General features: G+C 43.7%; 1 protein-coding gene across 2 annotated transcripts in view; it reads left to right on the top strand.

Annotated features, from left to right (window-relative positions):
- The first annotated feature begins 1,538 nt into the window (after positions 1-1,538).
- Positions 1,539-27,707, top strand: part of RUNX1T1 (RUNX1 partner transcriptional co-repressor 1) — a 267,591-nt gene continuing 241,422 nt past the window's right edge. For both annotated transcript variants that reach the window (XM_064154681.1, XM_064154677.1), the window contains exon 1: positions 1,539-1,788. The gene's annotated coding sequence lies outside the window, so the exon portion shown is untranslated. The remainder of the gene's footprint in view (positions 1,789-27,707) is intronic.

Raw genomic sequence — 27,707 nt, 5'->3', positions numbered from 1 at the left:
AGATTCCACAGCAATAGCCCAGAAAGAGTGTGGATAGAAGGAAAAATAAAATCATAGTGTCTAAATCAAATATTGCTCTTGCCATTTTATCACACTGGTAGTTCCTCAGGGCAGTAAGTCTCTCTCTAGCTCAAATTGCTTACATGTAGGTAGGCAATCTGTGTAAAGATGAACCTGGTAACGATTCACTGCAACCTTTAGCCAGGATTGAATGTAAGCAAAGAAATTTTTGCAACAGAAGTAAAACAGAACTCCCACAAGAAAACTCTGCCTGTGACAGTGAGTGCCTTGGGGAAGGTTGCAAAGTTAAATGTGCACTGAGCTTGTTGTCATTGAGCTGAGTCTTACATAAGATGCAGACTGACTTCCTTCCTGATGCGTTACTTCTTTCTCTAACACATACCTATTTATTTCAAAGTCTTTGAGGGGGATTCAGCACATTTAAGCAGCAGTGGGCAGAGAAGGCAGCATAGGCAGTGCAAAATATCTTGAACAAATTCCTTCAAGGTGTAAATGAGCAGAAACAGGATTCAGACTGCATAAATTGTTGTGATTAACTGTTACAGTTGCAATTCAGGTTGAAATCTTCTTGGCAATGCTTAAAACCCAGAAATGACAGGGTTCTCTTTTCTTTAATTTTTAGAGCATGGAAAGAAATAAAACAACCACAAACTGCCTGCCCTGGCATTGGATCATTCTGTTGAGAGGAATTAGATCATTCATAGAATCATAGAATCAAGCAGGTTGGAAGAGACCTCCAAGATCATCCAGTCCAACCTATCCCCCAGCCCTATCCAGTCAACTAGAACATGGCACAAAGTGCCTCATCCAATCTCTTCTTGAACACCTCCAGGGAGGGCAAATCCACCACCTCTCTGGAAACCCCTTCCAATGGCAAATAGAATAATGATAAAAATCTGTTATCATTCATTGCTTTGCTAAAAGGGATAGAAAGCCAAAGTATAAAGAATTCATCCCTCTTTGCTTCTGAGCACTGGATCTTTTTGCTTCTCTCTGTAATATCTTCCACTAACCTTGGCTAAAAGGTTAATAATAATAAGCCTTGCTGCTTGTTTCTTTTTTTTTTCTGTCTGGGAGAGAGAGGAGGTGGAATTGAGTCCCTTCCAGATTTTCTTTGTCCAGGAGGAAAGTTTGGACTTCTGTATTATTTATAAATTGTATATAATTGTAGATACATATTAATATATATATATATAGTGTGTATATATATATATATGTGCTTGTAAATTTAGCTCTGCTGTAAATATAGCTTCATCTTACTTCCAAGACACCTGAGATACTCTGGTAAATTTTAACTGGGGAGGGAAGTTGCTAACCCTCCCTAAAAACACCTGGTTTTGCTGGGAGAGGGTCACAGGCTAGCCATGGGCTGCAGGTCATTAGTAGTTATGCAGAACAGCTGGTTCTAATTGCCTGCAGGTGTATCCCAGACCATCAGCACCACACCCAGAATAAAGAGGGGAGTTTGTTAAGAGAAGCATTTTGGTAGAACTTTCTGGTGTGTTTTTTCTTCCTCCTGCTCCTCTTCCATCTCCTACTTCTAAGGACTTCTTCCCTGGATTTTGGGAGCACTTTACTTTTGCTGGGCTGAGTTGATGAGTTTTGAAAATGGAACTGAAAAGAAGGAGCAGGTACCAGTTCTGTAAGGAATGATGAAATTCAGCTTCAGAAAGAGTGAAAGACAAAGACAGAAGGAAGGCTTGAAAACAGAATGCTGAGGTGTACATGGTGGAAGACAAAAGCAGTAAGCAGAAGACCCTGGAGCTGGTGAGTTCTTAACGGTTGGGTGCTTTCTCCTTGATATCCATTAGGCAAGAGAGCCAAATAATGCTATATTTTTTGCCTTGATTAAGGAAGAATTGTGCAGTCTGTGCATGGCTGTGAGTATGCTGTATTTTTACATGTCTGTTTCATACAGAGTGCCTTGCAGGTCAGCAGTACTTAATAGGTTTGACTGTTTAAGTTGCTTTTCCAAACTCTGAACTTGAAGTGCAGGTTTGACCTAAGGCATGAGCAAAGTCAAGCCTGTTCTTAAGTTTTGATGGGCTCGGGTCTTTCTGTGATCTTGGTTATTTATGAAGCAGAAGTCTTATAGCCAAGCAAATATGCTTTGCATTCTCCACATATTTTAATGCAGAAGTACCCCAGAGCTGAAGCTTACAAAACATTCTCAGGTTTGGAGGGTATATTTTTCTTTCTAGATCAATATTAACCTGACAGCTTTATAAGATAAGAGCTATAACCCTATTGTAACTTGCCTGACAATAAATACTATGGTAATTTCCAAGGATATTTTTTTTTTCCTTGATCATTAAATACTAAATTTTTAGTCCTTTCTCCCTCTGGATATAATAAATATTATTAGTTTTTTCGGTTGTGTACAGTAAATATGGATTTCAAGCCTTGTTTTTCTGCATTTCTTAAAACATTTATGAGCATTGAACAGATTAATTTGTTGTAAGCATATTTTCTCATTTGAACACTTTTCCCCCTGGTTTTTAATATGGATACCGTTCATCACATATTGAATAAAGCAACTTTGACTTTATTTAATGCCTTGACCCAAATCACATTGTCCCCATAAATATTTTACAGTCTGTGTGCAGCAAATGCACGGTTACCAAACTCATGTCTGCACTTGTAGGTAACATAGTATAAAAAATTGATCATTTTCCTTTCTCCTGTGTTTTGACTGAGAATTGGTGTTTGTAACTGTCTGACTGAATAGGAGGGGTTGCATCTGCAGGAAGATGTGGCCATGCTTGCATCTTAGAATTTACAGATAGGTGTTTTTATGAGTATGTACATATGTGTTTTAACACTGAGCCTAGAGGGAGAGGATGCTGGAGACATTGATCATTTTCCTTTCTCCTGTGTTTTGGCTGAGAATTGGTGTTCATAACTGTCTGACTGAATAGGAGGGGTTGCATGTGCCAGCAGATGTGGCCATGCTTGCATCCTAGAATTTATAGATAGGTGGTTTTGTGAGTACATATATGTTTTAAAACTCAGCCTATGGGGAGAGGATGCTGGACAAATTGATCATTTTCCTTTCTCCTGTGTTTTGGATGAGAATTGGTGCTTGTAACTGTCTGACTGAATAGGAGGGGTTGCATGTGCCAGCAGATGTGGCCATGCTTGCATCCTAGAATTTATAGATAGGTGGTTTTGTGAGTACATATATGTTTTAAAACTCAGCCTATGGGGGGAGGATGCTGGACAAGTTGATCATTTTCCTTATTCCTGTGTTTTGGCTGAGAATTGGTGTTCATAACTATATGACTGGATAGGAGAGATTGCATCTCCAGGTGATGTGGCCATGCTTGTATCTTAGAATTTATAGATTGGTGGTTTTGTAAGTACACATATATATGTTTTAACACTCAGCCTACAGGGATAGGATGCTGGAGACATTAATCATTTTCCTTTCTCCTGTGTTTTGGCTGAGAATTGGTGTTTGTAACTGTCTGACTGAATAGGAGGGGTTGCATGTGCCAGCAGATGTGGCCATGCTTGCATCCTAGAATTTATAGATAGGTGGTTTTGTGAGCACATATATGTTTTAAAACTCAGCCTAAAGGGAGAGGATGCTGGAGACATTGATCATTTTCCTTTCTCCTGTGTTTTGGCTGAGAATTGGTGTTCATAACTATATGACTGAATAGGAGGGGTTGCATCTCCAGGTGATGTGGCCATGCTTGTATCTTAGAATTTATAGATTGGTGGTTTTGTAAGTACACATATATATGTTTTAACACTCAGCCTACAGGGATAGGATGCTGGAGACATTAATCATTTTCCTTTCTCCTGTGTTTTGGCTGAGAATTGGTGTTTGTAACTGTCTGACTGAATAGGAGGGGTTGCATGTGCCAGCAGATGTGGCCATGCTTGCATCCTAGAATTTATAGATAGGTGGTTTTGTGAGCACATATATGTTTTAAAACTCAGCCTAAGGGGAGAGGATGCTGGACAAATTGATCATTTTCCTTATTCCTGCGTTTTGGCTGAGAATTTGTGTTCATAACTATATGACTGGATAGGCGGGATTGCATCTCCAGGTGATGTGGCCATGCTTGTATCCTTGAATTTATAGATAGGTGTTTTTATGAGTATGCATGTACCTATATACATATGTATATGTGAGTACTTATACTCAGCCTACAGGGAGTGTCTTGGCTGAGAATTGGTGTTTGTAACTGTCTGACTGAATAGGAGGGATTGCATCTCCAGGTGATGTGGCCATGCTTGTATCTTAGAATTTATAGATTGGTGGTTTTGTAAGTACACATATATATGTTTTAACACTCAGCCTAGAGGGAGAGGATGCTGGAGACATTGATCATTTTCCTTTCTCCTGTGTTTTGGATGAGAATTGGTGTTTGTAACTGACTGGATAGGAGGGGTTGCATCTGCAGGTAGATGTGGCCATGCATGTATCCTTGAATTTATAGATAGGTGTTTTTATGAGTATATATGTACCTATACACATATGTATATGTGAGTACTTATACTCAGCCTACAGGGAGTGTCTTGGCTGAGAATTGGTGCTTGTAACTGTCTGACTGAATAAGAGGGGTTGCATGTGCCAGCAGATGTGGCCATGCTTGCATCCTAGAATTTATAGATAGGTGGTTTTGTGAGTACATATATGTTTTAAAACTCAGCCTATGGGGAGAAGATGCTGGACAAATTGATCATTTTCCTTATTCCTGTGTTTTGGCTGAGAATTGGTGTTCATAACTATATGACTGGATAGGAGGGATTGCATCTCCAGGTGATGTGGCCATGCTTGTATCTTAGAATTTATAGATTGGTGGTTTTGTAAGTACACATATATATGTTTTAACACTCAGCCTGCAGGGATAGGATGCTGGAGACATTGATCATTTTCCTTTCTCCTGTGTTTTGGCTGGGAATTGGTGTTTGTAACTGACTGGATAGGAGGGGTTGCATCTGCAGGTAGATGTGGCCATGCATGTATCCTTGAATTTATAGATAGGTTTTTTATGAGTATATATGTACCTATACACATATGTATATGTGAGTACTTATACTCAGCCTACAGGGAGTGTCTTGGCTGAGAACTGATGTTTGTAACTGTCTGACTGAATAGGAGGAGTTGCATCTCCAGGTGATGTGGCCATGCTTGTATCTTAGAATTTATAGATTGGTGGTTTTGTAAGTACACATATATATGTTTTAACACTCAGCCTAGAGGGAGAGGATGCTGGAGACATTGATCATTTTCCCTTCTCCTGTGTTTTGGCTGAGAATTGGTGTTTGTAACTGTCTGACTGAATAAGAGGAGTTGCATCTGCAGGTAGATGTGGCCATGCTTGTATCCTAGAATTTATAGATAGGTGTTTTTATGAGTACATACATATGTGCTTTAACACTCAGTCTACAGAGATAGCATGCTGGCAAAATTGATCCTTTTCCTTCCTCATGTATTTTGGCTGAGAATTGGTGTTTGTAACTATCTGACTGAATAGGAGGTGTTGCATCTGCAGGTAGATATGGCCATGCTTGCATCATAGAATTTATAGATAGGTGATTTTGTGAGTATATATGTGTACATATACATATATGTGTATCAGGATTTTTTCTGTGTCATTGGAGACTGGATGAGGCACTTAGTGCCATGGCTTAGTTAATTAGAAGGTGTTAGGTTGGACTTGATGATCTCAAAGGTCTTTTCCAACCTGGTTGATTCTGTGATAATCCACAGTGCAGTGATAATCCACTCAGCCTACAGGCATAGGATGATGGAGACATTGATCATTTTCCTTTCTCCTGTGCTTTGACTGAGAATTGGTGTTTATAACTGTCTGACTGAATAGGAGGGGTTGCATGTGCACGTACATGTGGCCGTGCTTGCATCCTAGAATTTGTAGGTACGTGGTTTTGTGAGTACATACATATGTGTTTTAACACTCAGTCTACAGGGATAGGATGCTGGACAAACTAATCATTTTCCTTCCTTCTGTGTTTTGGCTGAGAACTGGTGTTTGTAACTGTCTGACTGAATAGGAGAGGTTGCATCTGCAGGTAGATGTGGCCATGCTTACATCTTAGAATATATAGATAGGTGTTTTTGTGAGTATATACATATATATGTGTAAGTACTTAGACTCAGTCCACAGGGATAGGATGCTGGAGACGTTGATCATTTTCCTTTCTCCTGTGCTTTGACTGAGAATTGGTGTTCATAACTGTCTGACTGAACAGGAGGGGTTGCAGCTGCAGGTAGATGTGGCCATACTTGTATCCTTGAATTTATAGATAGGTGTTTTTATGAGTATATATGTACCTATACACATATGTATATGTGAGTACTTATACTCAGCCTACAGGGAGTGTCTTGGCTGAGAATTGGTGTCTCTAACTGTCTGACTGAATAGGAGGGATTGCATCTCCAGGTGATGTGGCCATGCTTGTATCTTCGAATTTATAGATTGGTGGTTTTGTGAGTACACATATATATGTTTTAACACTCAGCCTACAGGGATAGGATGCTGGAGACATTGATCATTTTCCTTTCTCCTGTGCTTTGGCTGAGAATTGGTGTTCATAACTGTCTGACTGAATGGGAGGGGTTGCATGTGCAGGCAGATGTGGCCATGCTTGCATCCTGGAGTTTATAGATATGTGGTTTTGTGAGTACATGCATATGTATGTACATACATATATGTTTTAACACTCAGTCTAGAGGGATAGGATGCTGGACAAATTAATCATTTTCCTTCCTTCTGTGTTTTGGCTGAGAATTGGTGCTTGTAACTGTTTGACTGAATAGGAGGGTTTGCATCTGCAGGTAGATGTGGCCATGCTCATATCCTAGGATTTATAGATATGTGGTTTTGTGAGTACACATATATATCTTTTAACACTCAGTCTACAGGGATAGGATGCTGGCAATGTGGAGCAGGTCTGTTTGCCAAGTTTTTGTCTATATTAAATCCATAGATACACAAAAAAAAAAAAAGAGAGAAAATATTACTCATTGCATTTCTCTCCAGCAGATTTTTAGTGAGTCTGGGAATGAATTTCCAGACTTGAATCACGGCTGCAAGTACAGCTGCGTGTCTGGCAGAGGCAGAGTCTTTGCTGGTGGCTGAATTGAATGGGCAGATGTAGCTTAACAGCTACTTTAGAATTTGAAGAAATTATCTTCCTTTTTTAATTTGTCCTGAATTTTGCTAAGCAAGCACAATAATGCCAGATGGATGTTTGGAAAGAAGCAAACTGAACAGTAAGGAGGAAAATGGGGGAAGTGGTGAATCTTGGCCTGTTGTCTTAGGGATGACAAGATGTGAAGAGTTTTACTGGCACAAGACTCAGGTCATCACTCAAATGCATTCAAGGTTCCACTCTTCAGGGATGTGACTGACTAAATTAAGTGAAACAGACTTTTTCTCCTCAGTACAGTGAATGAGTTCTGAACAAAGCTGGAAAGTGTACATGATTTTCTTTAAGCATTCAATTTTGGATTATAAGGCACAAAAGGAGACACTGGGGAAGAAAATAAAGACCTGAAAAGGGGATCATTCCAGCTTAGTTCTGCTGTCAGCCACGAGAGGTGCAGCATCCTGCTTCAGGGCTTAGTTATCCACAAGTCCTGCATTCACACCTTAGTCCCCTTTGCTTTTCCTAAGGGAAAACACTAACTGGGAGCCTTTGATGTTGGTGACAGGCAGCTTTTAGCACGCATGAAAAGTGTCAAAAGTTTCATTTTGAAACCAAATAGTTAATGTTTCTGACCCTCTTCTAACAACCCATTCTTTTAGCTGGTGGAGCCAACTTTCAAAGCAGTAAGTTTCCCATCTGGTCATGTAGAAATGGTATTTTGCAGGAAAGCACTTTTGATACAAAAGCATCTATTGGCACTTTTCTCTAGCCATAAACCCAGGTTCATCTGACAATATTTGTGGCTGACAGAGGTTCTTCCTTAATTTCTTGAGGTTTAACTGGAAACCACTGAGCCTGGGCATTTTAACAGGTTCACAGGATGATAGGGGTTGGAAGGGACCCAAGGAGATCAGCAAGTCCCACCCCCTGCCAGAGCAGGACAATCCTATCTAACACAGATCACAGAGGAACACATCCAGACAGACCTTGAAAGCCTACAGAGAAGGAGACTCCACAACCTCCCTGGGCAGCCTGTGCCAGTGCTCTGTGACCCTTACAGTAAAGAAGTTCCCCCTTGTGTTGAGGCAGAACCTCTTTTGCTGCAGTTTACACCCATTGCTCCTCATCCTATCCCAGGGAGCAGTGAGCAGAGCCTGTCCCCCACTCCCCTCCTGGCCAGCCCTCAGATATTTAGAAACATTTATCAAATCCTCTCTAAGTCTTCTCTTCTCCAGGCTGAACAGCCCCAGGTCCCTCAGCCTCTCCTCATCAGCCATGCCCTCCAGTCCCCTAAGCATCCTCATAGTCCTCCACTGGACCCTCTCCAGCAGATCCCTGTCTCTCTTCAACTGGGGAGCCCAAAACTGAGCACAGTACTCAAGATGGGGTCTCAGCAGGGCAGAGTAGAGGGGGAGGAGAACCTCCCTTGATCTGCTGGACACACTCTCCTAATACACCCCAGGATCCCTGCTGAATTATGATGGTCTGGTTTTCCTATTATATCAATGCTTTTAGCAAGTGCCCAAAGCAGATAGGTTCTCAGCAAACCTCAGGCAGCCTTTTTTGTCATTCCTGTGTTCTGCAGTTTCCATATAGCTCATTCCTATTGGAAAGGCATTGCAGAACAGAAGCTGTGTTTGTCACTTCACCAAATAATCCTGACATTCTCTTGCAGCACTGCTGCAACTTGTGAAGGTTTGGGAGCCCAAAACTGAACACAGTATTCAGGACTTTTAAGGATTCCAAATAACACTTTCTGTTACTTGCTGTCAAATATACTCAGGTACTTGCCCAGATGTGCCCCTTTTGCAGCCTGGAGGCATTCCCACTGGGAATGAATGCTCTGAAGCTACTGTGACTAGCTCCTTTGGTGCTGTGTGGGTAAATGCTTGTGTCTATAAGCAACTGTGTGGGTCCATTTGCAGTGGTTAAATGCAGCTGTCCAGTGTTCCCTGCAGTGACTTTAACTTGTTTGGGTGGTTTTTTTTTTAATAACAAACTATTAGTAAAAATTAATTACATTAGCAAGTGTTTAATACCCAACTTTAAAAAAAAAAAAAAAGAAAAGCCCCTAAGCCACTTTTAATCCCATTATATACAGTAGCAGGCTAATGCTAATACTTTCTTGTCAATCCAGACTTTTCTTTCCTCCTGCTCTGTTCCAGATCCCTAACAACACCCAGCCCCTCAGCTGCTTCCAATAAAAGGTAAAAAGCTGCCTGCCTTAGACAGCACTGCCAGGTTCACCTCCAGCTTTTCTACAGAGGAAGCTGTATAATCTTTCCTCCTTCATTTCCCTATCTCAGCCACTAGGAACAAGGCAACCCAAATCCCTCCTCATAACTTAAGTCTCGCAGGAAAACATCACAAGAGAAAGCACAGCTTGAGCATCTGGAGAACACAGAAGCAAATGCAAACAGAAATTGCTTGGCTTAGGTTCATCCTGGTTCAGATAGTCTCTCTCTGTGTATTTCTTCTTCCTCCAAAAATATTCAGCTACCTCAACTAAAACTCTGCTGCTGTGGTTGATGTGAACAGAATAATCAAGCTGCTCACAGCAATGTGTTTTACAGGTACCTGTGTCAATAAAACCCAAAGTGAGTGTGAGTAGTAAACTGCAGATGAGTGGCAGTAAACATTTCCCAAGCAGTGAGGTAAAGCATTTAATTCTGTTGCAAAACTTGAAAGCTTTCCTTGGAGTTAACTTCTCTAATTATTAAAAGGAGCAAAACTGAGCTGACACTAATTAGAATAAACATGGCTTCAAACTCTCAGAGATCCTAAAATGAGGGCAGTGTTGTGAAGTAGCACAAAGCACAATGATAATCATTGCATTGGACGCTGCACAATAATTACTTGGTGCGAAGTAAAGGATGGGAAGAGCTAGTCTGAATATTTTTCCTAACAACATCACAGTAGTGTGATAAAACATCACTTTCAGAGTGAGATTTGGTGGAAAACATCAGTTACTCTTAGCTGCTTCTCTGCAGAGCTCTGTTGTATGAAAAGCAGTTATTAATCAAGGTGGTGCGGGTAAGGAAGAGGAGGGTGGGAAGGAGTCCCTGCAACTGGCTCTCATGTTTGTGCAGGGTTTGTTTATCTTCTCTCTGGTTCCCACTTGGAGCTATGGAGTTAGAGGAGGGGCTGCCAGCTGGCAGCTCATCATTACAGGCACACACTGTCCCATCTGCACCGCTTATGGTGCGGAGGTCGCATGGGGTTTTACCCAAACAACCTCTCAGGGGTACAATAACATACCTCTTGATTTGGCTGTGAAGTTATACTTATTATTAATAGACAAGATAAGAGGCTGGGGCTCTATTCATCCACTTCAGTGCTAATTATTCAGTTTGAGCTGCGCCGATTATGATACTGATAGATAACCACACAGCATTTACAGCTACAGCAAGCAGTGGCCAAGAACTTTGGCTCATGCTGCTGTTTGGTTTATCTGATAGGGAAGGAGGAGGGGAAAGAAAAAGCTGCTCTGGTTGATTAGCAATGTGTTGCATGGGACCATTTATAACGAAGCATATCATTTAAATTTTCCTTTACAAATGAGTCCAACTCTCTTTGCAGGCTGCAGGCTCTGTTAATTGTCACAAACATTGCCTCTTTTTTTTTTAGACATTATTAGCTCTTTGGCAGGATCTCCATTGTTGACTAAAAACTTGGCATGATCAGGGCTTGCTGAATAATTTAGGTTGTTGGCAGCTGGAGCAGGAGAACACACATCTAGGCAGGCAGACGTGCTGCTCGAGCTCTTTATATAATGGCATTGTATACAAACCAGAGCGGAGTCAGCGATGACTTCGGTGTCTGTTTATAGGTAAACACTGATGGTAGCTTTACAGGGAGGGGGGGAATGTAAGGGATATTTCAAACTGCACATAGTGTGAGAGACAGATGCACTGCTGATTGTTCAGATGGCTCCCTTAATCTCTGACTTTTCACAGAGTGTGATTGCCACGGATTCGGAGGAGCAGCGCTTCAAGTGTGTTTCTGTGCACTTTGACACTTTGGGTCTGGCGTACAAACAGCACCGCACGTAATAACGATGCTGTGAGCTTAGCCAGAGAAAGAACTCCTTGTAGTTTTCTTTTGTGCAGCAAATGGCTTCCAATTGTACTGTCAGTCAGAGAGAAAATGTGCAGCTCAAGAGATGCCCATTTCAGAATTATATTTATGTGCCGTACAAATCCCCACTTGTGCCTAAGGGTTTAGAAGAGATGTAAAATACATAAAGCCTGCTGTGAGTGTCCTGGTGTAAGACACCTGATGGTGAGTGCTGATGATACTATAAATTTAGGCTGGAGGTGAGGAGAAAGTTCTTCCCTGAGAGAGTCATTGGATACTGGAATGGGCTGCCTGGGGAGGTGGTGGAGTCGCCGTCCCTGGAGCTGTTCAAGGCAGGACTGGACGTGGCACTTGGTGCCATGGTCTAGCCTTGAGCTCTGTGGTAAAGGGTTGGACTTGATGATCTGTGAGGTCTCTTCCAACCCTGATGATACTGTGAGGTTCTTCCAAGAGTTGCCTCCCTCAAAATCTCCTCCTATAAATTGCCTGTAAGTGACATCTGTCATAGTGCACTTCTTGTCCCTATCATAGAATGGTTTAGGTTGGAAGGGACCTCAAAGATCATCCAATCCAACCTCTTGCTGTAGGCAGGGACACCTCCCACTAGAGCAGGTTGCTCAAGGCCTCAACCAACCTGGCCTTGAACACCTCCACGAAGGAAGCAGCCACAACCTCCCTGGGCAACCTGTGCCAGTGTCTCACCACCCTCACTGGAAACAACTTCCTCCTAACATCTAGGCTAAATCTCCCTTCTTCCAGTTTAAACCCATTACCCCTCATCCTGTCATTACAAGACCTTGTCACTAGTCCCTCCCCAGCCTTCCTGTAGCCCACTTCAGATACTGGAGTACCTTGATGATGTACTGAACTATCATCACAATGCCTGTGAGGTGGAGGCTGCACTTATTCCTTTCAAAATTCGAGCAGTGGTGAATGAACAAGAGAGAAATCAGATAGATAAAACATGAGGGCCCAGTACCCTCTGTGTGTGTTATCCTTTTTGGGTGTCAAAATAAGGATGTGATGGTTTGAGTGTTACCCACCCCCCCACTCTTATGCAGTCACCCAGACTAGACTCAGCTGAGCTGAAAATTAGAAAGAGGCTTTATATTTACAGCTTAGTACAAGGTACAAGCAGGTATTCACAGTAGATACAGCTATAGACAGGAATAGACAAGTTAAAAGGTAATACAGAAACACAACAGCCCTCCCAGAAACCTCAGTCCCCAGGAGGGGCTCTCAGCCACCCTTCCACCTCCTTTCCACCCCTCTACTTTATCCCAGACGTTGCCTTATGTGCAAGGTGAGTTTGGAGAATTGGCCAGGGGGATTAGGAAGCAGAGGGACTAGTTACACTGACAGCAAGTTAAAGAGAGAAGGGAGGCAGCCAAAGCCAGAGAGCAACTCTGTTATCTGTATTTGTGTTCTTGTTTCTATACATCTCAGCAAGCCTATGAGTGCAGTAGGCATCACCATTGTTTCCTTTTCACAGCCTATCATCTAATTCTTCTCACCAAAACATTCCAGCTAGGCTCAAACTAGCACAGCATAGAAGAATTCAGATCATAGAATCAAGCAAGTTGGAAGAGACTTCCAAAATCATCCAGTCCATCTAATTCTTCTCACCAAAACATTCCAGCTAGCTTTATTAAACCTGCTTGTTTGTTACCTCTGTTTTTTCAGAGTTGCTATTTGCTTCCCAGGAACATCTTTTCCCTCCCAAGATTCTCACTCTTTAATTCATACTGAAACCCTTTAAAGCCCTCTGCTTCCCAGGCCCTTTTTTCTGCCTTCAAGCCTGCATCCCTAGAGAGTGAGGACTTCACCAGAAAACGTCTCATGGATTTCTGTGACAGCCAGTTGACAAGTATGATAGAACATAATGAGAAATGAATAAAACCTCTCATAACAGTCTCAACAGAGTGAGAATAACCAAGTTAGGCTGAGGATGAGTAGGCTTTCTTCCTCCCCCACACCCATGCTGGTCTCATAATGACTGCTGGAGCACAAGGCTGCAAGGACAGGGTGTGCTCTCCTGACAGATTTCATGGTTATTAGCTAAAAAAGACCAAGCATTGTCAAAACTGGAATTTCCCCCAATTATGCTGTGACACTTCTGTGCTTAACAAGGAGGAATAGCAGAGCGAACATGACCTAAGTGCTATAGTACAGACACCACTTAGAGATGCACAAGCTTACATGTTTCCCAGAGCAAGCATCTGATAACTGTCAGAGCAGTCTTTCTGCATCCTGACAACCTCTGCAACCATATGTGGGAAGCACTTTTGAGTTGTGCCTAGTGTATGGCATTCCAATTATTATTGCCTGGATAGATTTCACTGCACAATAGCAGCCTACACAAATCCATGTATAAATGTAGTATGCAGCTTGGAAGACTGCTGGTGAACCCATGCTTAGATCTTGTGAAGAATCTGCTTTATGAGGCACTTATGCTTGAAACTTACAAGATCATTAATAAGTTCTTTTACTGCCCAGAAAACTGCACAGGTATTCCTAACAGTTTATGAAGAGTTTATTCTATTACATTTGTCTGGGGTTTGTGTAGGTACCTTATGTTCATCACTGGTCAGTGCTGCCACCAGTGCTGCTTAGTGTCTTCGTCAGTGATACGGACAGAGGAATCAGTGCACCCTCAGCAGGTTTGCAGATGGCACCAAGCTGTGTGGCACAGCTGACTTGCTAGAGGGCAGGGGTCCATCCAGAGGCACCTAGACAGGCTGCACAGCTGGGCCCAGGCCAACCTCATGACATTCAACATGGTCAAGTGTAAGGTCCTGCACCTGGGTGGGTGCAATCCCAAGCACAACTCCAGGCTGGGTGGTGAATGGCTGAGAGCAGCCCTGAGGAAAAGGGTCTGGGGTGATGAAAAGCTCCACAGGAGCCTGCAGTGTGAGTGCAGCCCAGACACAACCCTGTGCTGGGCTGCAGCAAGAGCAGTGTGGGCAGCAGGGTGAGGGAGGGGATTGTGCCCCTTTGCTCTGCTCTCCTCAGACCCCACCTGGAGTATTGTGTGCAGTTCTGGAGCCCCCAGCACAAGAAGGACATGGAACTGTTGGAGCCAGTGCAGAGGAGGGCTCAGAGGTCTGCAGCAGCTCTGCTATGAGGACAGGCTATGAAAGTTGGGGCTTTTCAGCCTGGCGAAGAAAAGGCTTTGAGGAGACCTTATAGTGGCCTTCCAGTGTCTGAAGGGAGCTACAGGAAGGATGGGGAGGGACTATTGACAAAGTCTTGTAATGACAGGATGAGGGATAATGGTTTAAAGTGGCAGAGGGGAGGTTTAAACTAGATATAAGGAAAGGGTTCTTTGCAGTGAGGGTGGTGAGACACTGGAAGGGGTTGCCCAGGGAGGTTGTGGCTGCTTCCTCCCTGGAGGTGTTCAAGGCCAGGTTGAATGAGACCTTGAGTGAACTGTTCTAGTGGGAGGTGTCCCTGCCTGTGGCAGGGGGTTGGAACTGAATAATCTTTGAGGACCCTTCCAACCTAAACCATTCTATGTACTGGCAATGCCTGGTGTGGGTATGTGAGAGGTCCAATCCACCTTGACACTAATGCATAAGCTTTATTCCAGGTATGTGGAAATTCCCAGTGACTTGATCCAAATATTTGCCCTGACAAAACTTTGCACAGGTCAAAGTGTTTTGCTGAACAGAGAGCACATTTAGCAGCTGGTTATAGTTAGCTGTATTGCAGAATGGGAAGTCAGAGAGCTCAGCAGTTCATTGCATCTGATAGAAACTGATAACAGCTGATAGACTTCTGGTCACAAATGGTTTGAGAGTCTCCTTTCATGAGAACCAATGGAGGAAAATTTCCTTTCCTGAGTTCAGCATTTTTTGGTAGGAAAATGTGTGGGTTAGATTATATTGAGTACTTGTGATGTAAGTTCTACACTGTCTCTTCATTAGTTTCTCAAAATCAATGTTTCTCTGGATACTCTTTTCCCCCCCATGACTCTCATGTACTGAACATTTCTGTATCCAATTTATCACCATCATGTTCCTCCAGATGAAAAAACATGACTGTGTGCCCACAGTTTGTATTTTTTCAACATGTGGTCCATTTAATTTAAAGTCAGAAATGTCTGAGTTTTCATTCACAGAATCCCAGGGACTGAAAGGATCATAGGATGTCAGGGGTTGGAAGGGACCCAAGGAGATAGTCCAACCTGCCAGAGCAGGACAATCCTATCTAACACAGAGCACAGAGGAACACATCCAGACAAGCCTTGAAAGGCTCCAGAGAAGGAGACTCCATGACCTCTCTGGGGAGCCTGTGCCAGTGCTCTGTGACCCTTACAGTAAAGAAGTTCCCCCTTGTGTTGAGGCAGAACCTCTTTTGCTGCAGCTTACACCCATTGCTACTTGTCCTATCCCAGGGAGCAGTGAGCAGAGCCTGTCCCACTCCTGGCAGCCCTCAGATACTTATAAACATTTATCAAATCCCCTCTAAGTCTTCTCTTTTCCAGACTAAGCAGCCCCAGGTCCCTCAGCCTCTCCTCATAAGCCATGCCCTCAAGTCCCCTCATCATCCTTGTAGCTCTCTGCTGGACTCTCTAGGGATGCAGGCTTGAAGGCAGAAAAAGGGCCTGGGAAGCAGAGGGCTTTAAAGGGTTTCAATAAGGATTAAAGAGTGAGAATCTTAGGAGGGAGAAGATGTTCCTGGGAAGCAAATAGCAACTTGGAAAAAACAGAGGTAACAAAGAAGCAGGTTTATGAAATTCTGTTAGTTTGAAGCTAGCTGGAATATTTTGGTGAGAAGAATTAGGTGGTAGGCTGTGAAAAGGAAACAGTGGTGATGCCTACTGCACTCATAGGCTTGCTGAGATGGATAAAAACAAGAACATATATACAGATAACAGAGTTGCTCTCTGGCCTTGGCTGCCTCCCTTCTCTCTTTAACTTGCCAGAATCATAGAACGTCAGGGGCTGGAAGAGACCTCAAATGCTCATCCAGTCTAACCCCCCTGCCAGAGCAGGATCACCTAGATCAGATCACACAGGAACACATCCAGGCAAGTCTTCAATATCTCCAGAGAGGGAGACTCCACAACCCCCTGGGAAGCCTGTTCCAGTGTTCTGGCACCCTCACACTGAATAAAATTCCTCTTCATATTTCCATGAAACTTCCTATGCCTCAGGTTGCACCATGGTCTATCACAGTATCACCAAGGTTGGAAGAGACCTCATAGATCACCAGGTCTAACCCTTTACCACAGAGCTCAAGGCTAGACCATGGCACCAAGTGCCACGTCCAATCCTGCCTTGAACAGCTCCAGGGACAGCAACTCCACCATCTCCCCGGGCAGCCCATTCCAGTGTCCAATGACTCTCTCAGGGAAGAACTTTCTCCTCACCTCCAGCCTAAATTTCCCCTTGTCCTGTCTCTGGACATCACCCAGCAGAGCCTGGCTCCAGCCTCCTGCCCCTCACCTTTACATCTTTATAAATATGAATGAGGTCACCTCTTAGTCTCCTCCAAGCTGAAGTAAGAAAATATTTTGAAGTACAAGGATGAGTTTTGGATTGGAAGCTCAAAGTTCAGATCATTATTTGAAATATACTCTGCTATCTTTCACCATTTGTATCTTGACTTCATCTTTTCCAAACCAAATGGATGATCAATACTAATGCAATGGCAGAAATCACTGCTAGGCTGAGTTGCACCAGTGAAGCTGGTTTGTCTTTTTTTCTTCTAGTTCAACAACTGTCCTGGTGAAACCACAAACATAGTTCTGTGCAAACTCATCTCTTGAGAAGGGAAAAGAAAGAAAATCATGGACAGCTACTGGCTGATAACCTTTCCCTAGTTCCTTTTGTCCCAATGAAAAGCTTATTTCTTCTAACGCAACAGTGGCAGCTCTCATGTGTTTGAGCATGAGAGCCTCTAGAGCATGAGAACCTTTTAATAGAGAAGACACTTCTTTTGTCATAAATCATTCATTGGGTGAGAAAAGACTCTTACAGGATTAGCAGTGTTACTTAGTTTGATGAATCTCATAATGTTAGCCTTTTGACAACGGACCCATAAGAAGGTTGCTGCTTGTACTTCAGCCCAAAGCACAGCAGCTGTATGCAAGCATACAGCTACAAAATGTCCAGAATGAAGATTCCAAAAGGCTGGGGTTGATTAGCATTTACAAGAAACTTAATAACCAAAGGGTCTGTAATCTGTACTGGAGTAACACAATGTTGAGTTGATCTTCTCATTTTTAATGAGTACTCGGCTATGATCCCAGTACCACTGTGACAGAGGTGTTTGATGTTGGAGTGGAACAGATTGAAAGCATCATTGACTCTGTTTGCTCTTTCATGTGTGTCTGCCACAGGAATGGGAAATAGAGTTCCTTTAAATGAACTCTGAGGTGAGTGCAGGGCAAATGATGATCATTCCTTAGACTTCATTGACTTGTCTACACTGCCCTGAAGAGTTCGATTGGTGAAAATCTGGGTTGCACAGATCCACTGAGTTTGGAAGCCTTGTTTGTTTGAGGGGTTTTTCCCTCAGTTGCTATGTGGATTTTGCTGTTCAGTCTAATAGATTCACAAGTGACATCAGCACCAAGTAGCCACCTTCCTGGAATATCTGTACTAGAGCTGGCTGGAAAAAAATACATTCTCATATAAATCTTAGACTTTGATAATCAAAAAGGCAAGGAGAAGGAGGTGTTTTAAGTACAATGAAGTGAAAATATTCTGGTAGTGGAAAAAAAGCTATTAACAAATGCTTTGATTAGGTCTTTCAAGTTCATTCTAAGCTAAGCAACACATGAGGAAAATGTATTTCCCTCCTTTTGCGTTAAATGCCATACTAAAAGCATTGCTGTAATATTTTAACTAACAGACTGGAGAAAAGAATTTACATTTGTTCTGAGCTCCTCAATTCAAGAGAGATGTTGAGGTACTGGACCATGTCCAGAGAAGGGCAATGAAGCTGGTGAGGGGGCTAAAGCACAGCCCTGTGAGGAGAGGCTGAGGGAGCTGGGGGTGTGCAGCCTGCAAAAGAGAAGGCTCAGGGCAGAGCTCGTTGCTGTCTACAACTACCTGAAGGGAGGCTGTAGCCAGGAGGGGGTTGGTCTCTTCTCCCAGACAACCATCAACAGAACAAGGGAACACAGTCTCAAGTTATGTGAGGGGAGGTCTAGGCTGGATGTTAGGAGGAAGTTGTTGTCAGAGAGAGGGATTGGCATTGGAATGGGCTGCCCAGGGAGGTGGTGGAGGCACCGTCCCTGGAGGTGTTCAAGCAAAGACTGGACAGGCCTGGGTGCTAGGTTGGACTGGCTGATCTTGGAGGTCTCTTCCAACCTGCTTGATTCTATGATTCCTTTCTCCTTTTCTAAACCCACCCATCTTTATTCATACTTCTCTTCCTATTCCATCATCTACCTCTGCTCTTTCACAGTGGTTGTGGCTAAAATATCATTTACCGGATGTCAAATGTTATCCTTTAACTCCAGAGCTTCAAGTCAGGTTGTTTGCAAATCACTGCTAGACCTGGGGAGGTATTTGGGATAATTCTTACTCTTCTGAAGTGGTTTGTTCTTCTCTACCACAGAATTAACCAGGTTGGAAAAGACCTCTAGGATGATCAAGTCCAATATATCACCTAACCTTTCAAATAACCTAAACCATAAGTGCCTCTGGACAAATTTCAGTCTTTAAATTCATACTGCAGCATGGAAAAATCATTTTACTTTCTTCAGCTCATCTAAACTAAATAGCTTGTGTTGTGAAAACTTTATTCAGGCCAGAGCAGTACTTCAGGGATCAGCTGTCAATCTGGCCAACAGGAGAAGTTCCTTGTTCACAGAAGCAGTTTAAGGTCTTGTCTTACTTGGTATGAGGTTCAGGGCAAGAGAGAGGATTGCTACTATTTTATTGTTGTCTGGATTGGGGAGAAATAGAAATATATTAGAAATTGTATGTCAACAGGGGTCTGAACAGCAGAGCTTTGCAGTAGGAGCTTTCCAGAAGTGGTAATTAGGTCTAGAGCCAGAGCTGTGAACATACAATAGAGTTAAGTCTGTGTTGTAGGGTTTTTGATTAAGGGCATGACAGGCTGAGAGTATTTCACTGTATTCTTTTTCTGAGGAAAAAGGGCAGTAAAATAATAATGTCCTTGCTGAACTGGAGAAGAAAATATAAAGAGGTTTTATTTTAAAATGTGTATGAGAAGAAACGAGTCCAGAGAAGGGTAAGGAAACTGGGGAGGCACCTGGAGCACAGCCCTGTGAGGAGAGGCTGAGGGAGCTGGGGGTGTGCAGCCTGCAGAAGAGGAGGCTCAGGGCAGAGCTCATTGCTGTCTGCAGCTACCTGAAGGGAGGCTGTAGCCAGATGGGGGTTGGTCTCTTCTGCCAGGCAACCAGCAATAGAACAAGGGGACACAGTCTCAAGTTGTGCCAGGGGAAGTCTAGGCTGGATGTTAGGAGGAAGTTGTTGGCAGAGAGAGTGATTGGCATTGGAATGGGCTGCTCAGGGAGGTGGTGGAGTTGCCATCTCTGGTGGTGTTGAAGCAAAGCCTGGCTGAGGCACTTAGTGCCATGGTCTGGTTGACTGCATAGGGCTGGGTGCTAGGTTTGACTGGCTGATCTTGGAGGTCTCTTCCAATCTGCTTGATTCTATGACACATGCATCCTTAACACCTAATACAGATACAGGATCCATAAGAATTACCCCCAAGCAAACAAAAAAAAACCACCAAAAAAAAAAGTGCTCATTTTCTCCCATCCCCCATTGTGTCCCATGAGGCCCAAGCAGGCCAGATTCACTGTAGCTTCTTTGGGAAATCAGGGATAACCTGGAACCCCTCAAACCATAGCATTCTGATAAAATGAACTAGCAAACAGGAAAAAATCCCTCAAATGACAGAAATATGCTCCCTGTTTTCACTGTGCTGGGTGAGAGTCCAGCACTACAGAATAGCAGGCTGGTCTTAGAGGGCAGTTTGTTGCAAATTGTGCCCTTCATAGAATAGTCCAGGTTGGAAGGCACCTCCAAAGGTCATCTAGTCCAACCCCCTCTGCCATAAGCAGGGGCATCCTCAGCTAGGTCAGTGTACAGGGTTAGCCCTCTAGGGGGAGTGACCTTGAACCTGACCCTAGGTGGTTTTGACCCCCTCCCCAGGAGTGGGTCTGAACACTACCAGGTGATGGTTAGCCCAGTCCCCCTTCCTCTCTAAAGAGCCATAAAAGCAGGGGGACTGCCTGTTTCTAATAAATTGTCTCAGTTCTAATTTAAATTCCCAGAGACTCAAATATATTTGCTAGAACCAATAATGATTTTATAGAGTGCCCTTCCCTCTTCCCCCTTCTTTCCCAAAAGAAAGGAATTAGATGTAGAGAGAGGAAAAGGGAAGCACACCCAATAAGTAATCTCACTCTGGGAAGTTAAAAAGAAGAAAAGTTTAATGATAAATTCAAAAGGTGTCTGAGGTAAGGAAATTACATAGAATCATAGAATCAACCAGGTTGGAAGAGACCTCCAAGATAGGTATAGGGAAGGGGAAACAAATACAAAATGTGTAAATACAACCAGGTTTTGATGGTAATGGGTTTGTCCACCTCGTGGGTGATGGCTGCATGGTAAGAACCAGGAACAGGATGGTGATGCTGGTAAGCAGGGAGGCAGGGAGTGCAGAGAGAGGGAGAAAAAGGAAGTCCCCCCTGCTTTTATGGATCTTTAGACAGGAAAGGGGAGTAGGCTAACCACCTGGTAGTGTTCAGACCCACCCCTGAGGAGGCATCAAGACCACCTGGGGTCAGGTTCAAAGTTACTCCCCCTGGAGGGTTAACCCTGTACAGTCAGGCTGCCCAGAGCTCCGTTGAACCTCTTCTTGGCTATCTCCAGGCATGGGGTTTTAACTGCCTCCCTGGGAAACATGTTGCACACCCCTCATGGTAGTGCCCAGATCTCACTAACAGCTCATTCCTAGCCCCAGACCAAATTCTGTCTTCCATTGCACCTGTAATTCCTTAACAGGTTTGATCATTTCAATAACGGGTTTTCACTTCTGACACTTTGTGCAACTACTTCTGTTCTTTCAAGGCATGTGACCTGTGCCATTCATTCTGCTGACATCTAGAAAAGGAGGAGAACCTTCACTTTTACAGGTCTCAAATGGATGTTCAAAATGTTTGTGCCACAGTTCTCATGGTCACGTAAACAAGGCTGGGAAGATTATCTAGTTCATGTGCTGATGCCAGCAGAATCATAGATTCTACCAAGCTAGAAGAGACCTCCAAGATCATCCAGTCCAACCTAGCACCCAGCCCTATGCAGTCAACCAGACCATGGCACTAAGTGCCTCAGCCAGTCTTCTTGAAAACCTCCAGGGATGGTGCCTCCACCACCTCCCTGGGCAGCCCATTCCAATGCCAATCACTCTCTCTGACAACAACTTCCTCCTAACATCCAGCCTAGACTTCCCCTGGCACAACTTGAGACTGTGTCCCCTTCTTCTGTTGCTGCTTGCCTGCCAGAAGAGACCAACCCCCTCCTGGCTACAGCCTCCCTTCAGGTAGTTGTCAACAGCAATGAGCTCTGCCCTGAGCCTCCCCTTCTGAAGGCTGCACACTCCCAGCTCCCTCAGCCTCTCCTCACAGGGCTGGCTCCAGGCCCCTCACCAGCTTTGTTGCCCTTCTCTGGACACATTGCAGTATCTCAACATCATTCTTGACTTGAGGAGCCTTTTCCCCTTTTTGTCCTTTTTATGTCCTTTCATGATCTACTTGAGAGAGTCCAACAGAGGGCTATGAGGATGATTAAGGGACTGGGGCACTGCCTTACAAGGAAAGGAACAGAACCTTCCCAATGAAGATCCTGTGTGTCATTTTGGGCCATCTTTGAAGAGAAGATTCTTTCTTCTCTGATAATCTGTATGAGATACCAAAGAGAGGGAGGGAAAATCAGGGGAGGACACCCCCTTCCCCTCATCTTCTATTTGCAAAGTTGTAGTCTTGCTACTCTTAAAGCTTCCTCTCCTGCATGCCTACATATTTTACTCTCCTCTTTCTTTACTCAGAATGAAATCACTAGGCAATCTGCAGCATATCCTAATGATGGGTAGTCTTCTTGCTCATCTCAGGCACTGGTTGCAGAGCAAACTGCTAGCAGCAAAATGCTTGAACTCCTGGGTTTTGAAGTTTCAGGCTTCCTATCAAAGTGTAGCAGATATTAATCATCTGCTACGAGTCTTTCAGCAGAAGACATCCAATTTTCCCAGTGGTATCTTCTTTTTAAAGAGAGTGTAAGAAGAATGAAGAAAAAATCATTTCAAAAGATTTGGGATTGAATAAAATAGCTGCATCCCAATGGAGAAAGAAAAACAGGAAAGTGTGGGTTCTTTAGAGGCTGAAAAGCAAACTACTCTTCAGTGCTGTAAGATTTCAGTTTTATTTTAAGGAGACTAAGTAGCCAGAGTCTTAGAGCTCCCACTCTTGGCTTTCCATTCAGGTGCTAATGGAAGTTCCCCACATATTTACCATTTGTAGCCATTTCTCTGCTAGTTCTCCTGTTTTATGACTCCTAATCCTTTCTTGTTCTTGCTGCAAATCATATCAGCATCTAGAGAAAGTGAGTTTCAAGTTGTGAGATGTAAAAGACTATAGGTGGCCATAAATTAAAACCACACTTTTTTTTATGACCAGCAGAGAGACTGTATTGAAAATAAAGATATTATTGAGCATATTAAAGGATGAAGACATTGCTACTGTTAAGGAAATTGGTATCTCTGTTGGTGACTCTCATCCTGGTTGCACCAGTTCATATCTATCCCTTAGCTATACATATATCATAGAATCAACCAGGTTGGAAGAGACCTCCAAGCTCATCCAGTCCAACCTAGCACCCAGCCCTATCCAATCAATTAGACCATGGCACAAAGTGCCTCAGCCAGACTTTGCTTGAATATGATGCTGCATAATACTTTAAACACATTTTGGGTGATGCAAGCACAATTTTCTGTACAAATCAAAATGCTGTATTTGGAGGGAGATGGGAGTGTGGAAGGTAACTTCATTCATAGAATCAACCAGGTTGGAAGAGCCCTCCAAGATCATCCAGTCCAACCTAGCACCCAGCCCTAGCCAGTCAACTAGACCATGGCACTAAGTGCCCCATCCAGTCTTTTCTTGAACACCTCCAGGGATGGCAACTCCACCACCTCCCTGGGCAGCCCATTCCAATGGCAAATCACTCTCTCTGAAGAACTGAACAGAGACTTCAGGAAATATAGCAACTTCCTCCACAGCAGAACATAACAGCAGGTAAAGTTCAAGCATAAACCTGATTTTTTTTTTTTCTTACCCCATGTTATAGTGGCTCAAAAGTAACTCTTGAAAGTCCATAGCAGTTACTGACTCGAATCTTTATAGCTGCCCCCAGACTTCTGATCAATTACAGAATTTCTTAGATTGGAAAAGCCCTTCAAGCTCATTGAGTCTAATCATGAGTTTCACACTGACAAGTCCTTGACCAAACCGAATCTCTCAGCACAATATCTAATCACTGTCATTGGAAAGGACCACCAGGATCAGCCAGTCCAACCTTCATCCCAGCATCCTTCATCACTAGACCATAGCCTCAAGCACTACATCCACTCTCCCCTTAAACCTCTCCAGGTATGGTGAGACTACCACCTCCCTGACCATCCTGTTCCAGTGTATGACCACCCACTCAGGAAAGAACTTCCTCTCAATATCCAACCTAAACCTCCTCTGATGCAACTTGAGGCCATTTCCTCTTGTCCTGTCATTAGTAATTTGGGAGAAGAGACCAACTCCAGCCTCACTACAACTTCCTTTTAGGCAATTGTAGGGGCAATAAGGTCACCTCTCAGCCTCCTCTTCTCCAGACTAAACACCCCCAGCTCCCTCAGCCGCTCCTCATAGGTCATGTTTGCCAGATCTCTCCCCAGCCTTGTTGTCCTTCTCTCCACCTGCTCCAGCACCTCAATGTCCCTCCTATACTGTGGTGACCATCACTGGACATAGTACTCGAGGTGTGGTCAGACAAGTGCTGAGTACAGGGGCATGATCACCTCCCTACTCCTGCTGGTCACACCATTGCTGATCCAGGCCAGGATGCTGTTGCCTTCTTGGCCACCTGGGCACACTGCTGGCTCATGTTCAGCCAGCTGTCCACCAACACCCCCAGGTCCTTTTCTGCCAGGCAGCTCTCCAGCCACTCCTCCCTCAGCCTGTAGGGCTATTCAAAAATTAAATCATAAACTCTTTCTGTGCAGGAGTCAGAAAAACCTCCACCCTGCACCATCCCTAGCAGAACTAATTAGAACCAGGTATTTTTTTTTACTTGCTTCTTAGAAATCTATTCTTTGCTCCAAATCTGAGGAATTAACTCCAGTACATGAAAAATTGCCAGCCTTGTTTGTAGTTTGGCTCAAAAAGGTTTGAAAAATCTCTCCTGTGTAATTGCTTGGTTTTATCTCAGAACACCAGAAGGCATCAAGCTAATATCCTTGGGTTTATCAGAGAAAAATTGCTACCATGTGAGTTTTATCAGCATGCTTTTTGAAGTACCCAGGTGTTATGGCATCTTGCCCAATTAACCCACAATAGTACCAGAGTCAATCCAAAATTCTTTAGTGTTTTTCCTTGCATTATTAGCATAAAGTCTTGAGTGTTTGAGTCTTTGCATAAAGTCTTGAGTGTTTGAGTCTTTGCAAAGTTTTTGTTGCCTTTTTATGCATTTCTATGAATGACAATGAAATCAGTTTCCACCCTCTGTAATCTGCCCTGGGGAAGTTGCATCTGGAATATTGTGTCCAGTCCTGGGTGTTTCAGTTCAAGAAGAACCTTGGGGAACTGGTTCATAGAATCAGAGAATCACCCAGGTTGGGAGAGCCCTCCAAGCTCATCTAGTCCAACCTAGCACCCAGCCCTAGCCAGTCAACCAGACCATGGCACTAAGTGCCTTAGCCAAGCTTTTATTCAACACCTCCAGGCTCAGTGACTCCACCTCCCTGGGCAGCCCATTCCAATGCCAATCACTCTCTCTGACAACAACTTCCTCCTAACATCCAGCTTAGACCTCCTCCAGCACAACTTGAGACTGTGTCCCCTTGCTCTGTTGCTGGTTGCCTGGCAAAAAAAAAGTTAAAGGAGTCCAGTGCTGAGCCACAAGCACAAAGCTGAAGGGAGCAAAACATCTCCCTTTTGAGGACAGGCTGAGGGAGCTGGAGCTCTTCAGGAGCAGACTGAAGGGTGACCTCATTCATTTTTACAAAGATATGAAGGATGAGTTTCAGGAGGATGGAGCCAGGCTCTGATCACTGATGTCCTATGATAGGAAAATGGGCAATGGGTGCAAGCTGGACCATAGGAGGCTCCACATAAACATCAGGAAAAACTTTTTCATTGTAAGCCCTGGAACAGGCTGCCCAGAGAGGTTGTTGAGTCTTCTTCCCTGGAGAGATTCAAAACCCACCTGGCTGTGTTCTTGTGTGACCTGCTCTAGGTGGTTCTGCTCTGAGAGGGCAGTTGAGCTAGAGGGTTGTCAGGGGTCCTTTTCAACCCTTAACATTCTATGTTATTCTGTGGGGAAAATGAGGTTGTCTTCTGATCACCACTACTGCAAGACACCTCAGGAGCATTTCTGTCAGTCAGCAGGTGTCCCAGTTTGAGCACATGAGCTACCTGAGACTGGAGGATGGGAATGTCTCTGGTTTGGGTGTTCCCTGTCCCCCCACACTTTGGAAATCACCCAGACTAGACTCAGCCAGCTCTGGAAATGGAATGAAGCTTATATTTACAGCTTAGCTCAATATACAAGCAGATATTTACAGTATAGACAGACATATACAAGGTAAAAGGTAATACAGAAACACAACAGCCCTCCCAGAAACCTGAGTCCCCAGGAGGGGCTCCCAACCCCCCCTTCATCTTCTCCCCCCACCTCTCAACCTTACCCTGATTGCAAGGAAGAGTGGAGGTTCAGCCAGGGGGTTAGGAAGCAAAGTGAATTAATCAGAGAAAAGGCATCTTGGAGCTCCCAGCAGAAGGACTCCCTTATCTATGTTTGGATTCTTGGTTTTATACCTCTCAGCAAGCCAATGAGTGAGGTGGACATCAGCCTTGTTTTCCTCCCACATCCCAAAATCTAGTTCTTCTCACCAAAACATTCTAGCTAGGCTCAAACTAGCACAGACTCTAACCCTTTTCCATCCCCAACATGTCTGAATGCAGACCTTTAGGATTTTTTAAAGGGAAATATGGAAGTGCCATGTGTGTAAATGGTCCTACATTGCTCCAGTTCTAGTTCTCATCTTGCAAGTGAGGGGAGGGGGGAAAAAAAAGAGGTTGATAGTTCATGGAAAAAAAATGCCATGGCTCCCACAAAACAAGCATCAAGTGAAATCCAGCAAGTCACAGCAGTAAATGTGTCCAATAAAGGCAAATAAGCTGTGAAAACTTACTTAAAAGTAGCATTTAAACCTTTCCAAATCCAATATTCATTGAAGGAGTGAGTGCAGCAGGCCACAGAGTGCTAATAAACTTCTGCTGTTCCTGCCCAAGCTTCTGTCACTCTGGCCTTTAGCATTTGTGTGCATCATGTTTATGACACTGCTGTAAACCCTGGACCTCAATTACTACATGATAACAGGTCTTTATTGCATTACCCTTTCCAGACCTGAGAGCTTGGGTTTCCCTGCACTTAGACCCTGGGCCACAGCTGGGAGATGGTCTGCATAACCAATTAGTAGATTACTTCTGAAAATATATATTCTTTACCACAGAGACCTAAAAGTGATCCATCAGCTTACAGCTACCTGCTGCTGCCACTTGAGAAGAGGGAGAGAGATAAAAGATTTGCCTACATCTCTATAATTGCATAAACAATGCATCATTCACTTGACACACTATATTAATAGCACCCCAGGGGCTGTGCTCTGAACATGCAAAATGTTGCAAAGCACTTGTATTTTATGGCAAATCTTTTGAATTTTTCAGTTAAAATGATCATAAATATCGATTTTGGGTGGGTGGGTGTTTTTTTTTTTCCAATGCACCATTACTGTAGCTAGAACTCTTCCTGGAAGTGCCTGTGAAAGTTATAGAAGTTGGGGTTTTTTTTTTTTGTTGTTTGAGTGTTTAGGCATTGACTTGCATCATCTCAAAACACAAAAGCTGCTTTCCCAGCGTCCTGGCTCGTGTGTTGCACCCAGGATTCCATGGGAAATGCTTTCTTGTTCCCTCTGCTCAGTTTCATGAAGCTGTGCTAGTTGGAAGCTAGCTGGAATGTTTTGGTGAGAGGAACTGGATTGCAGGCTGTGAAAGGGAAACAGGGTGATGCCCACTTCACTCATAGAATTATACAATCAACCAGGGTGGAAGAGACTTCCAAGCTCAGCCAGTCCAACCTAGCACCCAGCCCTATCCAGTCAACTAGACTATGGCACTAAGTGCCTCATTCAGTCTCTTCTTGACGATCTCCAGGGACGGCGACTCC

The sequence above is a fragment of the Pogoniulus pusillus genome, chromosome 14 (assembly GCF_015220805.1).
Source record: "Pogoniulus pusillus isolate bPogPus1 chromosome 14, bPogPus1.pri, whole genome shotgun sequence".
In the NCBI taxonomy this organism is placed as follows: domain Eukaryota; kingdom Metazoa; phylum Chordata; class Aves; order Piciformes; family Lybiidae; genus Pogoniulus; species Pogoniulus pusillus.
Note: the sequence above shows the minus strand (reverse complement) of the source record. Positions and strands in the feature narration are given on the sequence as shown.